This window comes from Scyliorhinus torazame, chromosome 7 (assembly GCF_047496885.1).
Source record: "Scyliorhinus torazame isolate Kashiwa2021f chromosome 7, sScyTor2.1, whole genome shotgun sequence".
NCBI classification, from domain to species: domain Eukaryota; kingdom Metazoa; phylum Chordata; class Chondrichthyes; order Carcharhiniformes; family Scyliorhinidae; genus Scyliorhinus; species Scyliorhinus torazame.
Window position 1 is genome coordinate 45,339,570 of NC_092713.1, and position 23,817 is coordinate 45,363,386.

Consider the following 23,817-nt stretch of genomic DNA (forward strand, 5'->3'; position numbering starts at 1 on the left):
AGCCCACTTTACCTTTTTTGGACACTCGGGGCAATTTAGCACAGCCAATCCACTTAACCTGCACATCTTTGGACTGTGGGAGGAAACCGGAGCACCCGGAGGAAACCCACGCACACACGGGGAGAACGTGCAGCACAGACAGTGACCCAAGCCAGGAATCGAACCTGGAACCCTGGAGCTGTGAAGCAACTGTGCTAACCACTGTGCCACCATGCCTGCCCTTGATATTGGTGGGGGGAACAGAAAATCCCGGATCTGATATTGGGGGGGGCGGGCAGAAAATCCCAGCCCTTATATTGGGTGGGGGGGGGGGGACAAAAAATCCAGATCCTGAAATTGATTAGGGGCGGGGACAGAAAATCCAAACCCTGATATAAGTCGGGGGGGGGGGGGGTTGACAGAAAATCCCGACCCCGATATTGGGGGGGGGGGACACACAGAATATTCCGACTCTGGTATTAGGGTACAGAAAATCCTGACGCTGATACTGGGGGTGGACGTAAATCCCGGCCCTGATATTGAGGGGTGGGGGGGGAGACGACAGAAAATCCCGACACTGATAAGGGGGGGGACAGAAAATCCCGACCCCGATATTGGGGCAGGGCAGAAAATCCCGACCCCGATATTGGGGGGGGGGGGGCAGAATATTCCGACCCTGATATTGGGGAGAAAGAAAATCCCGACACTGGTACTGGGAGTGAACATACATCCCGGCCCTGATATTGGGGGGGACAGAAAATCTCGATGCTGATATTGGGGGGGGGGGGGTGGGGACAGAAAATCTCGATGCTGATATTGGGGGGGGAGACAGAAAATCTCGATGCTGATATTGGGGGGGGGGGGGACAGAAAATCTCAATGCTGATATTGGGGTGGGACGGGGGGGACAGAAAATCTCGATGCTGATATTGGGGGGGGGGACAGAAAATCTCGATGCTGATATTGGGGTGGAGGGGGGCGGCGACAAAAAATCCCGGTTTCTCTCTCACTCTTCTTAAATAATGGATACTAATAAGCCAATTTCCAATCCAACAGCCCAATTCGTTGGCAAATTTATCGTACAGAGCACAAGGTTGTTCTAACATTGGGACTGACTTTTGATATGAAATTGGCATTCGGAGCTTTAACTCTCTGGTTGACCTGCGCTTTTCACCTGAACCGAGAGTTCCAGTTTATTAATCACTTTGCTGTTCCATTAAAAAGTTCAGCTGCATTTGTTCTTTACCCGACTATGAATTATCCTGTTTTACTCTGAGTGGAATTTATTGTTTTACACCATGTGCGCAGAATATAACCATTTATTCTGATGAAATTGACAAATAATTTAAATCCAAGACATCATTCAAGTGCCTCAGACATAGTTGCCATTAAAACCACTATTTTGTGGCTCATATTCATTGAGTTCTTTGAATATATTTCACTCTTATTTTTACTGTTGTTTCATTTGCAAAACAATGAGAACTGATAGTTCGAAACCTGTTTAACACAGCAATGCATAAACATCAAGATTGAAATAATGGGCGCGATCTAACTGCATTGCAACAGAATCCCGTGTCGAGCATGTTTAGCCGGGTGTTTCCCGGTGCTCGCAGCTCCGAGAAAGACCACGCTATCTAACGGGACTTTGTTGCAATCCGAAGACTTGCCAGGGAATGCCCTGCGGAGGCTGTACTTAGTCCCATTTCCTGCACTGAACTGCAGGGGGAAATCGGGATACCGTTTCTCATTGGTGTTCCCATCTCTCGGCCCCTATGCAACCTCCAGACCCTCAAAGCCCCAACTCACCAAAGGCACAGTGGCACAGTGGTTAGCACTGCTGCCTCACAGCTCCAGGGACCCTGGTTCAATTCCAGCCTCGTGTGACTGTCTGTGTGGAGATGGCACTTTCTCCCATGTCTGTGTGGGTTTCCTCCAGTTGCTCCGGTTTCCTCCCACGGTCCAGAGATGGGCAGATTAGGTGGATTGGCTCTTTAGTCTCCAAGATGTTAGGTAGGGTTACTGTGTTACGGGGATAGGGTGGAGACATGGGCTTAAGTAGGGTGCTCTTTCCAGGGGCCGGTGTAGGCTCGATGGGCCAAATGGCCTCCTTCTGCACTGTAAATTCTATGATTCTATGAATGATATTTGAAAGTATTCAAACGTCGGGATTCCCATTACATATTGGCACGGAGCGGGGACAATCAGAACAGGAAATCTCACCTGCATAAACTGTGTTTTGGGATTCCCGTAGGATTTTCCTCTCCCGCCGCCAATCCTACCCCTCACCCCCCAAAAAGGGGAACAAAAATCTCGCCCCCCTCCCCACACAACGGGCGCGATTCTCCACTCCCACGCCGGTTGGGAGAATCGCCTGGGCCGCCAAAATTTCCGGGGATGCCGGTCCGACGCCCTCCCGCGATTCTCCCATGCGGCGGGAACGGCCCGGTCGAGTTTCGCGGGCCGCAGGCCAGAGAATCGCCGGAGACACCGAAAATGGCGATTCTCCGGCACCCCCGCTATTCTGAGGCCCGGATGGGCCGAGCGGCCAGGCCAAAACGGCGGGTTCCCCCCGGCGCCGTCCACACCTGGTCGCTGCAGTCGTGAGCGGTGCGTGAACGCTGGGGGGGCGGCCTGCGGGGGGGGCGGCGGGGGTATCCTGCACCGGGCTTTACCTGAAATGTGGGGTGGCCCGCGATCGGTGCCCACCGATCGCCGGGCCGTCCTCTCTGAAGGAGGACCTCCTTCCTTCCGCGGCCCCGCAAGATCCGTCCGCCATCTTCTTGCAGGGCGGACTTAGAGAGGACGGCAACCACGCATGCGCGGATGACGCCCGTTATGCGGCGCCGGCCGCGTCATCTATGCAGCACTGCTTTTACGCGGGCGACAAGGCCTGGCGCGTGTAGATGACGCGGCCCCGATCCTGGCCCATTGTCAGGGCCTGAATCGGTCGGGACCGGGGCCGTTCCGTGCCGTCGTGAACCTCGACGGCGTTCACGACGGCTCGTCCGCTTTGGCGTGGGAGTGGAGAATCGCGCCCAACATCTTTGCGAATCACAGCTATATTTTTGCTCAGCTTTATTTTGACTTACGTTTGTGCCACTTGACCAAAATCATCAATCTAGTTTGGCCCTGGTGCTGTTGAGGAGGAATCTAATGGTTACTTCACTCAGCGAGGAAATCTGGTGCTGCTAATTTATGTTTTGTTCTCATTTCGCAACCATATCGCTACTATTTCAGTGCAGGCATAACTCTGAGATATTTACTGTTTGATATATTTTCATTTGATAAACACATATTTTATTAAACATATAAATCTGGCATTATGTCAAACTGAATTCCAAGACAGGAATTACTTTTGTCCACCTTGATCGTAAATTCAAAGGAAACCTATGCTCCTAACATATCGATGGAAATTTACACCCATTCTGAGTGAAACAGTGGAATTTTCCCATCTGGGACTAAGTCCCCTGGCAGGGCAGGAATAGGGAATGTTTCTCGCTCAAGAAGCCAAGGGGAAACCATGCCTTTTCTGTTGGCCCTGACCTCATCAATTAATCATCCGGATGTTTAGTGCCATATTCTGTGGTGATATGGGTTTGATTTGTTGCTCTTTTTGATAATGATGTTCTTTAGAGTCGCCAGGTATCAAATGATACCACCACAAGGCTTTGCCGGATATCGATCAAAGGACCATACAACCAGTTAGTCAGTTCAAGTTCAAAATGGTTTATTTACACACAAGGATTACTTCGACATGCAACACAAAACACTACGTTAAACTACACTTAACAATTACAATAACCTATACTTAACTGCAGGGCAACCGGCTCTATGCAGATGGACAAGGCCTTTGTCCGGAACTTGCATGGCTGGGTGGAACATTGAACATAGAACATACAGTGCAGAAGGAGGCCATTCGGCCCATCGAGTCTGCACTGACCCACTTATGCTCTCACTTCCACCCTATCCCCGTAACCCAATAACTCCTCCTAACCTTTTTGGTCACTAAGGGCAATTTATCATGGCCAATCCACCTCACCTGCACGTCTTTGGATTGTGGGAGGAAACCCATGCAGACACTGGGAGAACGTGCAGATTCTACACAGACAGTGACACAGTGGGGAATCTAACCTGGGACCCTGGCGCTGTGAAGCCACAGTGCTATCCACTTGTGCTACCGTGCTGTGGAAGAAGTGGCCCTGTTTCAGCTGGGCTCATCCGTCTGGTAGCGATCGTTGGTCTTTAACTTGTCTGTCTGGTCGTTATGCTGCACTTGGGTGGGCATAGGCCAGATCCAAGAGAGACCGAGCACATGGCTGTGTCTCTTCTAATCCCTCTGGGCTTTTGCGCTCTTTGGGGCGGTCCTTAACTTGGAACCAATAATTCGACAGGCTTCGATCACTGCCTTCGATTTTGGCCAATAAAGGGGCGGGTGCCTTGATGGCTGGGCGTGTCCTTAGCGGTCATTGACCTTGGCTGTTTGGGCTCCCTGAGTAAAGGGAGTGGCGCCGATTAGTCTGTATCTGTATCGGTTACCTGAGTGCAGTCCTATTGTTCTGGGGAAATGGGCCATTAGAATGCAAACGAGCGGGGGTTTCGATCGCGTCTAGATTTCTGGGTTGCAAATACACACACAAGCTCTGAGTCTGTCTGAGTCCTTGGTTGGCCATAATTCTTATGGTCCTTTACAGGTGGCCATCTGAGATGGCTACAGATTGTGCACCTCCCGCCATCATATCTGGGTGCAACATTTAAAAGGCAGCCAACATCACTGGCCCAAAATTGAAGAAATAGGATGGACTTCCTGAAAAAGATGATGGATCTCCAGCAACACTGAGGTCTGAGGTTAGACCTCCTCAATGGCACTAAACTGGATGATTCACCTGTAGATGCTCCCCTCACCCACTGCTGTGTTCCAGGCTCACCGTCAGTCTCCATCACGAACTGGGGAGGCAACCCCAGGCATTCTTCAGGTACATCCTGATGTATGGCATGTTGTTCCAGACGTGTTCTGGACCGGCGTGTTTTCCCGCAGGCATTGTGGAGATCGGGTGTGGGGGGGAGGGGAGGGGGTCAGACCTTCGTTTGCATCCTATTATCAGGATGCCAATAAGTTTCTCGCCAGCTTCCAGCTGGTTTCCTGATCTGCCCTGGAAGGTAGCAGCAGAAGATCCCGTCAGAAATTCACACCAGTGTAAAACCGATTTTCTGGCCTCCCCCCGAATTCTCCTCCTCCTAGGATCCTGCCATTGAGAAAGGGCCCCAATGGTGTGACCATGTCGAATAGCGAATCCGACCCACTCCCGACTTTACCAGCAACCTCCTCCCCCCACTACGCCCCCACCGCCCACCCTACCTCCCAGCAGCCTGGAAAATCCTGTTCAAAGACACAACAATGAGAGATGGCTCACATAACGTATCGACTAGCAGTTCAAGGACACCGAGAGATGGACAGCAAAGGCTGGTCTTGCTAGCAACAGCCTTATCCCAGGGATGAATCAAACAATTCTTTTTGCCAGAAGACGCTTATTCAATGTGCATCTGACTATCTTCCCTCTCGTGGAGATGAACATAACCCAGGACCATCAATACAACCATCACCAAGAAACCCAAAATGGAACTCAGAAGAAATGGGTGGGACGTCCAACGTCTTCATCAAAAATGGGTGAAAATGTGAATGGTTGAAGCAAATAACACAGATACATTGAAGGGAAAGAGAGGCGAGAAAATGAGGGAAGAGAATAGCGGGTGATAGATTGAGGTAAGGAAAGAAATGAGGAGACTTAAGTTGAGCATAATGTTGCTGGGCCAAATCCCCTGTTTCAGTGCTCCTATGTCCTATCTTGTGGTAAACAATCTCACTTCTGTAGGATCAAAAATTAGGGTAACTACTGTCCATATCAGCAGGGGATCCTGTGATGAGACCATTATCACAGTCACTCTAGTCTAAGAGCTTCATTTATTTTTCGATAGAAATAACAAAGTCACTCTCCTGCAAAGGATGCAGAAGTTGCTTGGTGGAATGCAAGGACATCAAACCAAACAATCCAGCAATGAAGTCCTAGCCACAGAAACAGTAGCTTCGTCTCAGCAATTGCTGGCTGAAGTCCATTTTTGAAAGTCCCAGGGCAGTGACCTAGTTTAAAATTTAATCAAAAAAATATATGATATGAACCAAGATAGATCCTCGGGTCCATCACACTAACACAATTAAATCTTCTTCCTATTTAAATTTGTATAATATTACACTGTAGACTGTGATCATATTTATTATTTTAGCACAGAACACATTACCTGGTATGGTAAGTGCAATTTATAATTCATCTCCAACTTGTTAACTGTTTTTCTGAATTGAATCCAGCTTCCCGGAAAACCCTGCTAGATATTAATAAATTTATTGACTATGGGGTTTTCCGGGACCGTTTGCTGAGGGACTCTACTGGTCGCAAGCACTCAATTAATATTACCATGAATAACTACCTTCTGTTCCCTATTATCTAGCTAATTAATAATCTAATTTACTACCTCAGTTTAGGTCCCCTGAGCTTGCACTTTTGCTGCAAATCTTGGAGGATGTTAAGAAATACTTTTTGAAAGTCATCGTTACCTTTATCCACACACTGCTTCTCCTCAAAGAATTCCAATAAATTTGTTGGCTCAGATCTGTCTTCTGCAAAGTTTTATTGGCTTGGATATATTGGCTTTCCGTTCCTGGATGCTCTTGTATTGTATGTTTTATGGCATACGTTAGTATTTTTCTTACAATAGATGTCACACTAACAGGCCTATAATTCCCAGCATTGCACCTCTTGAGCTTTTTAAAGATAGGAATCACAATAGCTGTCTTGCAATCTGCGCGTGACAATCCTCAATAAGCTTTGCAAGATTTAGCCCCGCCAATGCATTGATTCTACATTGGCAATTGTGTTTTCTGCATTCCATCCACATCAAATTCCATGTCCTATTTTCATGACACAAAGATTGACCTTCTGTAACTCATAGATAACAGATACTCTAATGTTTCTCTCTTCCTCCGGGGTGAATTCTCTACCGCCCCCCCCCCCCCCCCCCCCCCCGCCCCTCCTGATGGTGGTGAACAAAGGCACTGGCCAGCATGTCAGTTTCAGGGTGTCATTCCCAGCACTGGCACCGTTAAAAAGGTGTGGGGGGTGGTGAGACACGGATCCTGCTCTCCGCCCGATGGAGGCCAATTAACGTACTTTAAAATCTCACTAAGAGCTTGTTAGAGGGGAAACCGGAATTTTGAAAGGGGGCATTCAGGGTTCAGGAGATGTCCGTTGCAAATCTGTTGAGGGCAGCAGATTCAAAAACAGCTTCCTACCCGCTGTTACCGGATTCCTGAATGACCCTCTTGTAGACTGCAGTGATCTCTCCACCCATCTTCTCTACTGAGTGGCACTCCTTATGCTTCACCCGATGTTTGTGTCTATTTATTTGTATTGCATATCTAGCGTATGTCCTGTGTTTTTCATGTATGGAGCGATCTGCTTGGACTGTATGCAGAACAATACTTTTCATTGTACCTCAGTACACGTGACAATAAATTCAAATCTAATCTAAAGCTAATCTACATAGTGGGGAGCCCATCATTACTGCTCCAGGGCATTAACCCACTCCCACAAATGAGTGAGCTGGCAAAGGCAGACTTGGCATTTGGTAATTAGGTGCTCTTGGCACTGCCTAGGTGGCGCGAGAGTGGACACTCAGCACTCAGGCACTGAACGGGTTCATCAACCCCCTGGCATTGTGGAGGCGGAAAAGCAGTGAGTAAGGTTGCAACTGATCTAGAAGCTGCAGGTGGCAATAAGGACATAGCAGAAATTACTGAACTCCCCCAGTGCGCAGGGCATTGCCGATTGCATTCATGTGTCCATCAAGGCACTGAGGGCGACTGGCCAGTTAGATTCATCAAGAGCAAGAGCTTCCACCCCCTCAATGTTCTGTGACCACAGTCTCCTCCATTTGTCCCGTGTGGCAACCCTTGACCCGGAAGCAGCGTAGTAAGGAAAGTTGGAATTTTAGTTCGATCTCTTAAAAAAAGATTCAAACTTTTAGTTAATAACTGAAAACATGTCACAACTTGATTTGATCTTTTAAATCTTCTACTGCAATAAATGACTAAAAACAATGACTATTGAGAACTGTAGCGCACAAAGACTCCATGAGACGAGAAGAGTGAAGTCGATGAGGCTTTATTAAGCGTGTCTGTTCCCCAGCAGCCCAATAGTAAACTGGCCTGCGGGGGAAGGCACCGGCTTCTTATACTTCGCCTTCAGGGCGGAGTATGAGGTCAACGGCCAACCAGGACCCGGGATCTGTCAGCCAATGACATTAGGGCTTCCAGTCCCACATGACCCCCAATACATCCTACCACATTCACCCCTTGTCAAAAATGAACCCGGCGGGGTGATGCTTCGTATGGTGGTAAGGGTTTACAGGGCTGGTCCTGGGAGGATAGAACAGTTACATGGTAGTACAGTATTGGACAGTTTCGTCCTGTTACAACTATTTACAGAGGGTATAGGAAAAACAAAATGTTCATTGAACAGTCCATCTTTGTTTTACATCGACGCCACGAGTCGGTCGGGCGGTCTGGTCGTCCGTGTCGATCGCCTCGGCCCCCGCGGTGGTGGTGGTGCTTGTACCAGCGTTGTCGCCTCCGGGAGCCGCACAGTTTCAGCTGTCGGTGCAAAGGGGAGGGGGACTGATCCTCCTGGGAAGGGGGCGGTCGCGAAGTGCGGCGGTGGCAGGAAGGGGGGCGGTTGGGTTGATGGTGTCGGGGGGGTGTGCGTGGTGCCGGCGGGCGCCAGATCCCGCAGGGAGACCGTGTCCTGTCGGCCGTCGGGGTACTCCACGTAGGCGTACTGGGGGTTTGCGTGGAGGAGGTGAACCCTTTCGACCAACGGGTCCGCCTTATGTGCCCGCACATGCTTTCGGAGCAGGATGGGTCCTGGGGCCGCCAGCCAGGTTGGCAGCGACGTTCCAGAGGAGGACCTCCTAGGGAAGACAAGGAGACGCTCATGCGGCGTTTGATTAGTGCTTGTACATAATAACGACCGGATGGAATGGAGAGCGTCCGGGAGGACCTCCTGCCACCGTGAAACTGGGAGATCCCTGGACCGTAGGGCCAGTAGGACGGCCTTCCAGACCGTGCCGTTCTCCCTTTCTACTTGCCCGTTCCCCCGGGGGTTGTAGCTGGTCGTCCTGCTTGAGGCTATGCCCTTGCTGAGCAGGAACTGGCGCAGCTCGTCACTCATGAAAGAGGACCCCCTGTCGCTGTGGACGTATGCGGGGTAACCGAACAGCGTGAAGATGCTGTTCAGGGCTTTAATGACTGTGGCCGCGGTCATGTCGGAGCAGGGAATGGCAAAAGGGAAGCGGGAGTATTCGTCCACTACATTAAGGAAATATGCGTTGCGGTCGGTGGAGGGGAGGGGCCCTTTGAAATCGAGACTGAGGCGTTCAAAGGGGCGGGAAGCCTTAATCAGGTGCGCTCCATCTGGCCTGAAAAAATGCGGCTTGCATTCCGCGCAGATGTGGCAGTCCCTTGTGACTGTACGGACCTCTTCTAAAGAGTATGGGAGATTGCGGGACTTGATGAAGTGGTAAAACCGAGTGACCCCCGGGTGGCAGAGGTCCTCGTGGAGGGTTTGGAGGCGGTTAATTTGTGCGTTGGCACATGTGCCGCGGGATAGGGCATCGGACGGCTCGTTCAGCTTTCCGGGCCGGTACAAGATCTCATAGTTAAAAGTAGAGAGCTCGATCCTCCACCTTAAGATCTTGTCATTTTTAATCTTGCCCCGCTGTGCATTATCGAACATGAAGGCTACCGACCGTTGGTCAGTGAGGAGAGTGAATCTTTTGTGCGCTGGGGTAGGTAGTTAAGGAACAGCGTCTTACCGTGTCGGGGTGTATAAAACTTTCCGTGCTCCCGGAGTCGACTAGGCATGGCGTCTCGTGGCCGTTAATTAGGACCGTTGTCGTCGTCGTCTGGAGAGTCCGGGGCCGAGCCTGATCGAGCGTAACCGAAGCGAGCCGTGGTTGTAGTAGTGGGGTGGGGTCCGTTGTTGCCGTCCAAGATGGCGTCGGGGATGGACAAAATGGCTGCCCCCATACATCGCACGTGGCTGGGGGGTCACAAGATGGCGTCGGGGGTGGACAAAATGGCTGCCCCCATGCGTCGTACAGGTCGGGGGCGGTCCAAGATGGCGGCGCCCCTCCTCCCCTCGTGGTGGTCGGGACCCAAAATGGCGGCGTCTGCGGGTCGCACATGGTGTGCTGGGGGGTCTGGGGAGCACTAGGACCGCGCGGAGTTCCTTCACTGCGAGCGCCAGGGCCGCGGGCGCTAGGACCGCGCGGAGCTCCCTCGCCGGGGACAGCGGTGGTCGGGGCCCAGGTAAGTTGCGCCGGCGGGTCAGGCGTGGGGCGCGGGACGGGGGTGAGGGCCCAGGTCGGCGGCGCCGGCGGGACAGGCGTGGGGCGCGGGGTGAGGGCCTAGGTCGGCGGCGCCGGCGGGACAGGCGTGGGGCGCGGGACGGGGGTGAGGGCCCAGGTCGGCAGGTCAGGCGTGGGGCGCGGGACGGGGGTGAGGGCCCAGGCCGGCGGCGCCGGCAGGACAGGCGTGGGGCGGCGAGCGCTAGGACCGCGCGGAGCTCCCTCACCGGGGACAGCGGTGGTCGGGGCCCAAGTCGGCGGAGCCGGCGGGTCAGGCGTGGGGCGCGGGAGGGGGGTGAGGGTGGCGTTCGGGACGCGAAAGACCCATTCCTCTCCGTGGAGAGTGTTGGCCGGCACCCAAATCGGGAGCGCCGGCGGCGGGTCGTACATGGACTGCGGGGAGGGGGGTTGGGGAGCGTAGGCGGCGTGCAGGGCTCCCAGTTCTCCCGGGGCCGCGGTGGTCGGGACCCAGAGCGGCTGCGCCTGCCGGTCGCACATGGCGTGCTGGGGGGGTTGGGAGGCATAGACTGCCTGTAGGGCTCCCTGTGGCCCCGGGACGGCGGCGACCACGCGGGATCGGCACACCACCGCATAGTGGCCCTTTTTCCCGCAGCTTTTGCAGATGGCTGCGCGGGCCGGACAGCGTTGTTGGGGGTGGTTCGCCTGGCCGCAGAAATAACAGCAGGCGCCCCCGGTGCGACTCGGCGTTTGGGCCGCGCAAGCCTGTGGGGTGTCCGGGGGGGGGGGTTTGCCGCGACGGGTACGTATGGGGCCCAATGGCCTGCTGCGCGGTCGGGGCCGTAGGCGCGGGTAGCGCGGCGTAGAACTCGTCCATCGATTCTTCGGGAGCTTGCCGTCTCTTCGCGAGCTGGTAGCGAGCGTAGATTTGGTTAACTGGGCGGACATAGAGACTTTTCAGTGCTGCGAACGCCGTCTGGAAATCGTCAGTGTCTTCAATGAGGGTGAAAATCTCCGTGCTCACCCTCGAGTGCAGGACCTGCAGTTTTTGTTCGTCTGAGACTCGGCCTGTGGTCGATGTGATGTAGGCCTCGAAGCAAGTCTGCCAGTGTTTGAAGGCTGCTGCCGCATTCGCTGCGTGGGGGCTGATCCTCAGGCATTCTGGAATGATCCTGAGCTCCATAGTCCTTTTTAGGCACGCTTAATAAATTGTAGCGCACAAAGACTCCATGAGACGAATAGAGTGAAGTCGATGAGGCTTTATTAAGCGTGTCTGTTCCCCAGCAGCCCGATAGTAAACTGGCCTGCGGGGGAAGGCACCGGCTTCTTATACTTCGCCTTCAGGGCGGAGTATGAGGTCAACGGCCAACCAGGACCCGGGATCTGTCAGCCAATGACATTAGGGCTTCCAGTCCCACATGACCCCCAATACATCCTACCACAAGAACACCCTATTTTCTTTTTGTGGGCAGCTTATGCTTCAACTCAAAAATGATTTCCCTTTTATACTTAACATACATCGCAACTCTTCACAGAATGACGGTCCTTACAGCAAGCAATCCGCAGCTCCTCCCAGCTTCCAATGGGTTACATTTCCCCTTTTCTCCAAGCAGTATCTTCATGGGACTACCTCCAGGTGCTTCCCTTCATTTTTGGAGATTTCCTAAATACACTCCCAACAATAAAGCCTGTCCTAATGATTCTTCACCTCTGAACATGCCATGGTGAATATCGCACAATCCTAACCCATATCCGTCCTGCATCCGGCTTTGTTAGTTCACAAAGTCAAGTAGCCTCTTATCTCTTCTGACTACACTAAACTGCTGTCTACCTGTGATATTCATTGAGTTGCAGGGAGACCTGTAACCTGATCGCAAAATGGCTTCCTTTGCCCTCTTCTCCATTGCAACATGAAACACAGCAGTCTTGCAACCAGGTAGAAATGCTGGTTAGCTATTCCTCATCCCCAACTCTCTATCAACTTGGAAATAACTGGGCAGTTTAAAGCACAACTCTATACAACTCAACAATCTCAACATTCTTCTGGACTTTGGAGACTCATAGTCTCCATTGTCAACATATAAGCTGCCGCTATTGGCTCCAAGTGGAAATAGTTTGCATTTTTCATCCCTGTAAAACAATCTGAGCCTTCCTTTGATGTCTGACAATCAAGACCACCAGAGCCGGTGGGCTCTCAAACCTCGAGGGCCGAGAGCCACCAGAACATAAGGAGCAGCTGCCAGCGATTGCAGGTAAAAGAGGGAGATAGATAGAGAGATAGCGAGCGAGATAGAGGTAGAAAGAGAGAGAGAGATAGCCTTCCTCTTGAAGTAGCCTTTTCTTACTTCTAAAACCAATGCAGTAAAAAATGGCCAAAGCTGTCGGACCACCGTTGCGGAAGGGAAATATCTCCATAGAGTGCTCTGTGCCTACAGCTGTGGCCAGATGGGTTAGGAGGAGGGGGAGCCTCAGTGTTCCCATGGAGTGCTGGCTTCTCAATCTAATGCCAGAAGGCCACCGCCATGTAGCTGCCTTTCCCCTGATCTATAGCCTTAATTAGTCTTTTAATTGGCTTAACAAGATATCCAAAATATCCAGCAGCCCATAACTCACCCATACCCACCATCACAGTTTCCGAAGTCAGATCGGCCTTCCTGAAAGTGAATCCTTGGAAGGCGACGGGCCCGGACGGGATCCCTTGTCATGCACTCGGAGCCTGTGCGGACCAGCTGGCAGATGTGTTCGCGGACATCTTTAACCTGTCCCTACTCCACTCCGAGGTCCTCACCTGCTTCAAGAAGACCACCATCATACCGGTGCCAAAGAAGAACTAGGCAACGTGCCTCAATGGCTACTGTCCGTTGGCCCTGATTCAGCCGTAATGAAGTGCTTCGAGAGGTTGGTCATGAAGCGCATCACCTCCATACTCCCAGAACGCCTTGATCCACTGCAATTCGCATACCGCTGCAACCGGTCCACAGCAGACGCCTTTCCCTGGCCCTACACTCATCCCTAGAGCATCTCGACAACAAGGACTCCTACTTCAGACTCCTATTTATTGACTTCAGCTCCGCCTTCAACACCATAATCCCAGCCAAACTCATAATCAAAGCTCCAAAACCTGGGACTTGGCTCCTCACCCTACAACTGAATCCTCGACTTTCTGACCCACAGACCACAATCAGTAAGAATAAACAACAACACGTCCTCCACAATAGTCCTCAACACTGGCGCCCTGCAAGGCTGCTTACTTAGCCCCCTACTCTACTCCCTGTACACACACACGACTGCGTGGCAAAATTTGGTTCCAACTCCATCTACAAGTTTGCTGACGATACGACCATAATGAGACGGATCTCGAATAATGATGAGTCAGAATACAGGAGGGAGATAGAGAACCTAGTGGAGTGTTTCAGCGACAACAATCTCTCCCTCAATGCCAGCAAAACTAAAAAGCTGGTCATTGACTTCAGGAAGCAAAGTACTGCACACACCCCTGTCAGCATCAACGGGGCCGAGATGGAGATGGTTAGCAGTTTCAAATTCCTCGGGGTACACGTCACCAAAAATCTGTCCTGGTCCACCCACGTCGACGCTACCACCAAGAAAGCACAACAGCGCCTATACTTCTTCAGGAAACTAAGGAAATTTGGCATGTCCACATTAACCCTAATCAACTTTTACAGATGTTTAGTGAATGTATAATTACTGATAATTCACCAGTGCACTGTGTTGTGTTATTAACCCTGTGGGCTCTACCTATGGGCCATTGTGTGGCTTCACCCACAGGGGATATGTTGGGGCATGTACAGGCTCCGCCCATGGCTCCACCCCCTTTACAGGAAGTATAAGAACAGCTGACCTGCGGGGCCGCCTTCAGTGTTGTACCGGTCACAGGCAGGCTCAGTTCTAAGCTGATTAAAACCACGGTTTACTTCTCCACGTGTCTTCGAGTGAATTGATGGTCGCATCAATGAAAATCGCTTATTGTCACGAGTAGGCTTCAATGAAGTTACTGTGAAAAGCCCCTAGTCGCCACATTCCGGCGCCTGTTCGGGGAGGCTGGTACGGGAATCGAACCGTGCTGCTGGCCTGCCTTGGTCTGCTTCAAAAGCCAGCGATTTAGCCCAGTGTGCTAAATCAGTCTCAGTGGATTTAATCAGCTTAAAATACTACTATGGAATCAGCCCTCAAACCTGACAGACTGGAACTCGATACACAGGCCGCGGAGGCGAAAGAAATGTTTTCACATTGGCTTCGATGCTTCAAGGCCTATCTCGCCACGTCGTCTATGCCATCCGTCACTGACGAACAGAAGCTGAGCCTCCTCCACGCACGGGTGAGCCATCGCATTTCTGTCCAGCTCGACGAAGCCGCTTCCTATACAGAGGCCCTCGCACGACTCGAACGCCTCTATGTGCGGCCTTTGAACGAGGTATACGCGCGACACGTCTTCACCACTCGCCGCGAGCGCCCCGGGGAGTCAGCAGATGATTACCGACGCGACCTCAAAGCCCTCGCGCGCAACTGTAACTACCAGGCCGTTACGGCCACTCAGCACATGGAGCTCGCCGTCCGAGACGTTTACGTGGCGGGGGTCCGATCGAACTATGTGAGACAGCGCCTGCTCGAAAAAGGGGCCCAGGACCTGGACGACACGGTAAAACGGGCTACCTCTCTGGAGGCCGCTTTTCAGAGCCTTACTGCGTTCCCGGCCGATAACGCGACCCCCTCGTGGGCCCCCGACCCGAGACTACCCCAGGCCTGTGCCGTGCGGCCGCCCACTCGGCATGGGGGGCTACCCTGCTACTTTTGCAGCCAGTCCCAACACCCCGACTGCACTGCCCGGCCCGCAACGCGAACTGCAGCAGCTGCGGGCGAAAAGGACATTTCGCCAAGGTCTGCCTGGCCAGGTCTAAGAACTCAAACTCACAGACCCGATCCACTGACTCATAGGCCCGCAGACCCCGCAAGGTGGCAGCGTGTCTGCTGACTCTGCCTCCGCATAATATGTGCGATTCATGGGGGCCGCCATCTTGGAAATCCTCCCCACGCGGCCGGCCACATGCGATCCATGGGGGCCGCCAACTTGGCCGCCATCTTCCTCACCGCCCGCCACGCTTGACCAACGGGTGCCGCCATCTTGGCAGCTATCTGCTACGCCGCTCGACGCGTACGACCTACACGGACAGCCATCACAGGGCCGCCCCAGCACCTCCGATCACGCCGCCGGCTGCCCACATCTCAGCGCGGTCACCCTGGACCAGTCGCGACCTAAGTACCTCCGGAGCTCCGTGATGGCCGTCCAGGTTAACGGGTACGAGACACCTTGCCTTTTCGACTCCAGGAGCACAGAAAGCTTCATTCACCCGGACATGGTAAGACACTGCTCGCTCCCAATATTCCCGACGCAACAAACCATATCCCTCGCCTCTGGGTCGCACTCGGTGCAAATCCAAGGGTGCACTACTGCAACCCTAGCGATACAGGGCGCTGAGTACGTTAATTTTCAACTATATGTGCTCCCAGACCTCTGCACTCCTCTCCTTTTGGGACTCGACTTCCAGTGCAACCTCAGGAGCCTGACTCTTAAGTTCGGGGGGCCCCTGCCCCTGCTCACCATAAGCAGCCTCGCGACCCTACAAATTGACCCCCCCCCCCCGTCTTCGCAAACCTCACCGCCGATTGCAAGTCAGTAGCCACCAGAAGCAGGCGGTATAGCTTGCAGGACAGGACGTTCATTAGGTCTGAGGTCCAGCGTCACTTGCGGGAGAGGATCATAGAGGCCAGCAATAGTCCCTGGAGAGCACAGGTGGTGGTCGTCAAGACCGGGGAAAAGTTCCGGATGGTGGTTGATTACAGCCAGACCATTAACCGGTTTACGCAACTCGATGCGTACCCACTTCCCCGGATTGCAGACATGGTAAATCAGATCGCGCCCAACGCGTGTTCTCCACGGTGGATCTGAAGCCTGCATACCACCAGCTCCCAATCCGCCCGGAGGACCACCACTACACGGCGTTTGAGGCAGATGGTCGCCTTTTCCATTTCCTCCGGGTCCGCTTTGGTGTCACGAACGGGGTTTCGGTGTTCCAACGAGCGATGGACCGAATGGTGGACCAGTACGGGCTGCGGGCCACGTTTCCGTACTTGGACAATGTCATCATCTGCGGCCATGATCAGCAGGACCACGACGCCAACCTCCCCGATTTCTCCAAACCACCTAAAAACTCAACCACACCGACAGCAAGGAGAAATGCGTTCTCTGCACAACCTGGCTAGCCATCCTCGGCTACGTCGTGGAAAACGGGATCCCAGGGCCCGACCCTGACCGTATGCGCCTCCTCCTACAACTCCCTCTCCCTCACTGACCCAAGGCCCTGAAGACGTGCCTTGGATTTTTCTCCTATTACGCCCAGTGGGTCCCCCGGTATGCGGACAAAGCCCGCCCACTATTTAATGCCACCCTCTTTCCACTGGCAGCCGAGGCTCGCCAGGCCTTCAACTGCATCAAAGCGGACATCGCCAAAGCTGCGATGAGCGCGGTGGACGAGTCCGTCCCCTTCCAGGTGGAGAGTGACGCCTCAGAGGTCGCTCTCGCCGCCACCCTCAACCAAGCAGGTAGACTGGTAGCGTTTTTTTCACGCACCCTCACCACTTCCGAAATTCGACACTCCTCGGTCGAAAAAGAAGCCCAAGCCATCATGGATGCCGTGCAACACTGGAGGCACTACCTCGCTGGTAGGAGGTTTACCCTCGTCACCGACCAACGATCGGTTGCCTTCGTGTTTGACAATACGCAACGGGGCAAGATCAAGAATGATAAGATCTTGAGGTGGAGAATCGAACTCTCCACCTATAAGTACGATATAGTATAGCGTCCTGGGAAGCTCAACGAGCCCCCAGATGCCCTGTCCCGCAGCACATGCGCCAGCGCGCAAGATGACCGACTACGGACTATCCACGATGACCTCTGCCACCCGGGGGTCACCCAGCTCGCCCATTACATCAAGGCCCGCAACCTGCCCTACTCCACCGAGGAGGTCAGAGCTATAACCAGAGACTGCCAAATCTGTGCGGAGTGTAAACCGCACTTCTATCGATCGGATAAGGCCCACCTGGGAAAGGCATCCCGGCCCTTTGAACGCCTCAGTATCGATTTCAAAGGGCTCCTCCCCTCCATTAACCACAACACGTACTTCCTTAACATCATAGATGAGTTCTCCCGCTTCCCGTTTGCCATCCCCTGCCCTGATATGACCACCCCACTGTCATTAAAGCCCTGCATAGTATCTTCACCCAGTTTGGTTTCCCCAGTTACAGGGCTCGTCGTTCATGAGCGATGAACTGCGTCAGTACCTGCTCAGTAAGGGCATCGCCTCGAGCAGGACTACCAGTTATAACCCCAGGGGAAACGGGCAGGTGGAGAGGGAGAACGCGACGGGCTGGAAGACCGTCCTACTAACCCTGCGGTCCAGGAATCTCCCAGTTTCTCACTAGCAGGAGGTCCTCCCCGATGTGCTCCACTCTATTAGGTCCTTCATTTGCACGGCCACAAACCAGACTCCTCATGACCGTTTGTTTGTTTTCCCTAGGGGAGCTACCGCAGGGGCCTCGCTTCTGTCCTGGCTGATGACACCGGGTCCAGTCCTCCTCCAAAAACATGTTCGGAGCCATAAGACCGACCCCCTGGTAGAGAGGGTCCAGCTCCTGCACTCCAACCCACACTATGCGTACGTCGAACACCCCGATGGCCGGCAAGATACCGTCTCCCTCCGGGACCTGGCGCCCGCAGGCTCCAACACCACTCCCACTACTGCATCCCCCACACTATGTCCCGTACAACCTCCCATGTTCAGCACCCCCACCCCTATATGGTTCCCGCGCTCCCTCCCAACCGCCGCACCGATCCACAGGAATTAAGCTCCGGAATTGCCGCTCCCGGAGTCCACGCCTGTGCCTGCTCCGGACCCACTTCCACAGCCACCCGAAGCGGCTGCAACACCAGTGCTTCGGCGGTCGCAACGTATGATCTGGGCACCGGACCGACTGAATCTATGAGCCCGTCACCCCCGCCGGACTTCATTTTTAAACTGGGGGTGAATGTGGTGAATGTATAATTACTGATAATTCACCAGTGCTCTGTGTTATGTTATGAACCCTGTGGGCTCTACCTTAGGGCCATTGTGTGGCTTCACACACAGGGGATATGTTGGGGCATGTACGGACTCCGCCCATGGCTCCACTCCCTTTCCAGGAAGTATAAGAGCTGCTGACCTGCGGGGCCGCCTTCAGTGTTGTACCGGTCACAGGCAGGCTCAGTTCTAAGCTGATTAAAACCACGGTTTACTTCTCCACGTGTCGTCGAGTGAATTGATGGCCGCATCAAGATGTACCATAGAAAGCATCCTATTTGGCTGCATCACAGCCTGGTATGGCAACTGCATGGCCCAGGACCGCAAGAAACTTCAGAGTCGTGAACACAGCCCAGTCCATAACACGAACCTGCCTCCCATCCACTAACTCCATCTACACCTCCCGCTGCCTGGGGAAAGCGGGCAGCATAATCAAAGACCCCTCCCACCTGCCTTACTCACTCATAGATCATAGAATTTACAGTGCAGAAGGAGGCCATTCGGCCCATCGAGTCTGCACCAGCTCTTGGAAAGAGCACCCTACTCAAGGTCAACACCTCCACCCTATCCCTATAATCCAGTAACCCCACCCAACACTAAGGGCAATTTTGGACACTAAGGGCAATTTATCATGGCCAATCCACCTAACCTGCACATCATTGGATTGTGGGAGGAAACCGGAGCACCCGGAGGAAACCCACGGACGCACGGAGAGGATGTGCAGACTCCGCACAGGCAGTGACCCAAGCCGGAATCGAACCTGGGACCCTGGAGCTGTGAAGCAATTTGTCTATCCACAATGCTACCGTGCTGCCCAAGTTCCAACTCTTCCAACTTCTTCCATCAGGTAGGAGATACAGAAGTCTGAGAACACGCACAGACACAAAAACAGCTTCTACCCAGTTGTTACCAGACTCATAAACGACCCTCTTATGGACTGACCTCATTAACACTACACCCTGTATGCTTCTTCCGATTCCGGTGCTTATGTAGTTACATTGTGTATTTTCTTTTATTTCCTTTTCTTTTCATGTACTTAATAATCTGTTGAGCTGCTCGCAGAAATATACTTTTCACTGTACCTCGGTACACGTGACAATAAACAAACCCAACCCTATCTCGCCTGTGGTGTGAAATTACATCTTGCCAACCTCCATTCACCCACCAACATCAGGGCAAAAATCTAAATATTACATTTGAGAAGGCGAAAGATTTCAAGATTACAAAAATGTAAGTAAGTAATTTGGCCTTTCATGGCTAGTCCACCATTTGAAAAGACCATGGCTGATCTGTGACCTAATGCCAAATACCAAACATCACTAAATAGCTTTGGCCGACAAAAAAACTATCAATGTCATATTTAAAATTAACAATTGACCTAGCTTCAACCACCATTTGTGGAAGAGAGTTCCAAACTTCGACAACCCTCTACACAATGAAATGCCTCCTAGCTTTGTTCCTGTTGTTCCTAACCTTTGAACTATACCCCCTGGACTTGGACTTGCCAACCTGCAGAAATAGTTTTTCTCTGTCTACCCCATCTCTCTCTTCGTGTTGTATCCTTAGATGTCCAAAGGTTGCTGATCATGGCTCTCCACACCTCTGTATCCTTAGCAGTCCATGATACCATCATGTTCTCATAAAGTGCAAGTGGAAGGGTTGGTGCAGACTCAATGGGCCGAATGGCCTCCTTCCGCACTGTAGGGATTGCATATATATGAGGTAGGCCCCAAGAACAACCTCAGCTGGTACAGGGATTGGACCCGCACTGTCGTTAAACACCACACTCTAACTAACTGAACTAATGGGCCTGACTCATTTATTCCACCAATTCCCCCTAAATCCTTGAACACGTCAATCAAATTACCCCTCAATCTTCTAGATTTGAGGATAAATGACACTAGTTTGTGCAATCTCCCCTCATGACTTAAGCCTTGGAGTTGAGTTATCATTTGGATAAATCTCTACTGCACTCTTTCCAAGGCTAGTATTTGCCTTCCCAGGTTCCTGAACTGAACACAGTGCTTGAGGTGCCGTCTAACCAATTATAATACCTACTGTTGACAACAATAATTGGTTTCAAAAAAATAGCTGCAGAAAGGAAAATAAAAAAGTGCAAGTATATTGGTTAATTGTAATAATAGCTTTATAAATATATTGAGAGGGGCAGCACGGGTGGCGCAGTGGTTATCTCTGCTGCCTGACGGCACCGAGATCTCTGGTTCGATCCTGGCTCTGGGTCACTGTCTGTGTGGAGTTTACACGTTCTCCCCCTGTCTGCGTGGGTTTCTCCCCCACAACCCAAAGATGTGCAGGGTAGGTGGATTGGCCACACTAAATTGCCCCTTAATTGGAAAAACTGAATTGGGTACTCTAAAGTTAAAAATAAATAAATACATATATTGAGAGTAAAATAGTGGCTAAGGGGCACGTCTGCTCATTAAAGACAGATGCAGGCGGTGCTGTGAAACAGAACAAGGTAATGGCAGATTTATGAAACAGATATTTTGTATCCATTTTCACTGCAGAAGAGGATAAAACACTAGTGATAGGAGAGAAACAAAATAAATCATTATTGACTTCAGTTTAGGATAAAAAATGGTAATGGAGAAAATAATGGGACTTGGGATAGATAAATCTCCAGTACCTAATGGGTTTCCAACCCAGAGTAATAAAATAGGTAGGTAACAAAATTGCAGAAGCATTAGTTACAATCTTTCAAAGCTTTCTTGTTTCAGGAAATGTATCATTAGATTGGAAACTTCAAATACCACTCCATTATTTAGGAAGGTTTGAGAGAGACAAACCAAGTAACTGCAGGTCTGTCAGTTTAACATGAGTTGTGAACAAGCTCCTAGAATCTACCATGAGGCCCCTGAACAAATATGAGCTGATCGGGGAGAGTCAACATAGTTTTATTAAGCTTTAACTTACCACGTTGACTTTCTTTCAGCAGATCATTAATAAAATAGATAGGAGAGTATCTATGGAAAGTTCAGAAGGCATTTAATAAGATTTTGCACAAAAGATTACTTGCAAAACTGAGACTGAACATCACTGGGCTATTTAGCTGGGAATTGCTTTCGAGATGGGAGACTGAGAGACTGGGGGTAAAGGATTGACACGCTGATTGGCAGGAAGGGGCGAGCAGTGTTCCCCAAGAATCTGTTCTTGGGCCTTAACCTTTCACCATATTTATTAATGGCCTGGAGGAAGGAATAGAGAGTTGTGCAAGTTTGCAAATAACACTAATTTAGTAGTGACAGTAATATTACAGATATTACATACAGCAAGTTGCAAAGGGACCATGGCAAAATATAAGAAGGATCTGTAACTCTCCCTCGATGCTGTGTGAATTGCAGCTTTCCAGACTCAGATAGGTACCAATTCAAAGGGCTGAATGGCCCACTCCTGCTCCTAATGTTTCTGAGTTCTGAGTGAGATGAGACAAGAATGACATGCTGGCATTGTGTGTCCCATTTTCTGGCATTGCTGAGCCATTTGCACTCAGCACCAGTCACATTTATATAAAATGCATGACGTCCATTGTTACAGATTTTAAAACCCAGCGAATACTTTATAAGGAACCATAGAAATACTGGCTAATCTCAGCAGGACTGACAGCATCTGTGGAGGGAAAAGGGAGCTAACATTTCGAGTCTGTATGACTCTTTGTCAAACCTATACTACCATTACCATTTGTTTTCAGATTTCTCTGTAAGTTTGCGTTTTAGAGTAATGAAAGGGCAGTCAAGCAGAACAAGAAGAGTATAGCATCGACATGCATTATTTTCACACCACAATGTACAGACAAGATGCTGACCCAGAAACAGTGCGCCCAATGGCTTCCCTTCACAAGCAAGCCTTCAGCCCAAACTATAGCCCAACCCACCACTGGAAATGCACTGCCAGGGTCAAAAAGGAAGCTTGTGTCTCACAGCCACCCTTCTTCTGTTGGTTTCTTGGATCTGTGAAGACAGCAACAATGATCATAAAATGGTGGCTTGGGGATTTTCCAGGCTCCATCACTATTTGTATGCGGCCGACAGTGATGAGGTGGCGATTGGCCATCTCTGCAGGGGTGGAGGGGGGGTGGTGAATGGGAAAATGTCAGCCAAATCCGTTGCCTGATTTTCCTTTGGCTTGAGTTTGGTGAAATTTTGTGACCGTATCACTAACTTTTTAACATCATCAATTCAATTCACTCTGTGATTTCAAGAAAGCATTAGATACTGCAAAGGTTATCAGCCCTGACAACAAACTTATCCTCTCCACAAATGCATCCCGACCAATTCCCGACCCATTAGTCTATTATCGATCACCAGCAAAGTGATGGAAAGGGTCATCGACAGTGCTAGCAAGTAGCCTTTGCTCAGCAATAACCTGCCCACTGACGCTCAATTTGGGTTCCCCAGGGCAACATACGTCCTGATCTTATTTCAGCCTAGGTCCAAAAATGGACAAAAGAGCTGAACTCAAGAGAGGAGGTAAGGGTCATTGACCTTGACATCAAGAAAGCACATGACAAAGCATGGCATCAAGTTGTTCTAGTAAAAGGTGTCAATGGAAATCAGAGGGAAAGCTCCCACTGATTGGAGTAATGCCTATCATGACTAGGCTGGTTTAGCTCAATTGGTTAGACAGCTGGTTCATGGTGCAGCACAAGGCCAGAAGTGCGGGTTCAATTCCCATACCGGCTGAGGCTACTCAACCTTGCCTCTCTTGCAGTCAGCTCTCCTGCTCAAAGGGGAAAGCAGCCAATGGTCACCTGGGACTATGGTGACTTTACCTTACCTTACCTGCCCAGTACAAAGAATGATGGTTGTGGTTGTTGGAGGGCGATCCTCTCAGTCCCAGAGCATCACCGCAGGAGTGCTCCTTGGTCGAGTCCTCGGCCCAATGAATTTCAATTGCTTCATCAATGATAAGGTCCATGATAAGGTCAGATGTGGAGATGTTCACTGAAAATCACACACTGAAAATCGCACAATGTTCGGCACCATTCACGACTTCTCTTGTACTGAATCAGTCCTTGCCCATAAACAGCAAGATCAGGACAATATTCAGGTTTGGGCTGATAAGTGACAAGTAACATTCATACCACACAAGTGCCAGGCAATTATGATCTCCAACAAGAGAGAATCCAAATCCTTGACATTCAATGGTATTAACATCACTATCAACATCCTGGAGGATACCATTCACCAGAAACTGAACTGGACCAGCCATACAACATCTCTTCAGTGATCAGTCACTCACAAGTATGATTGCCCACCTTTGGATTGGATTGG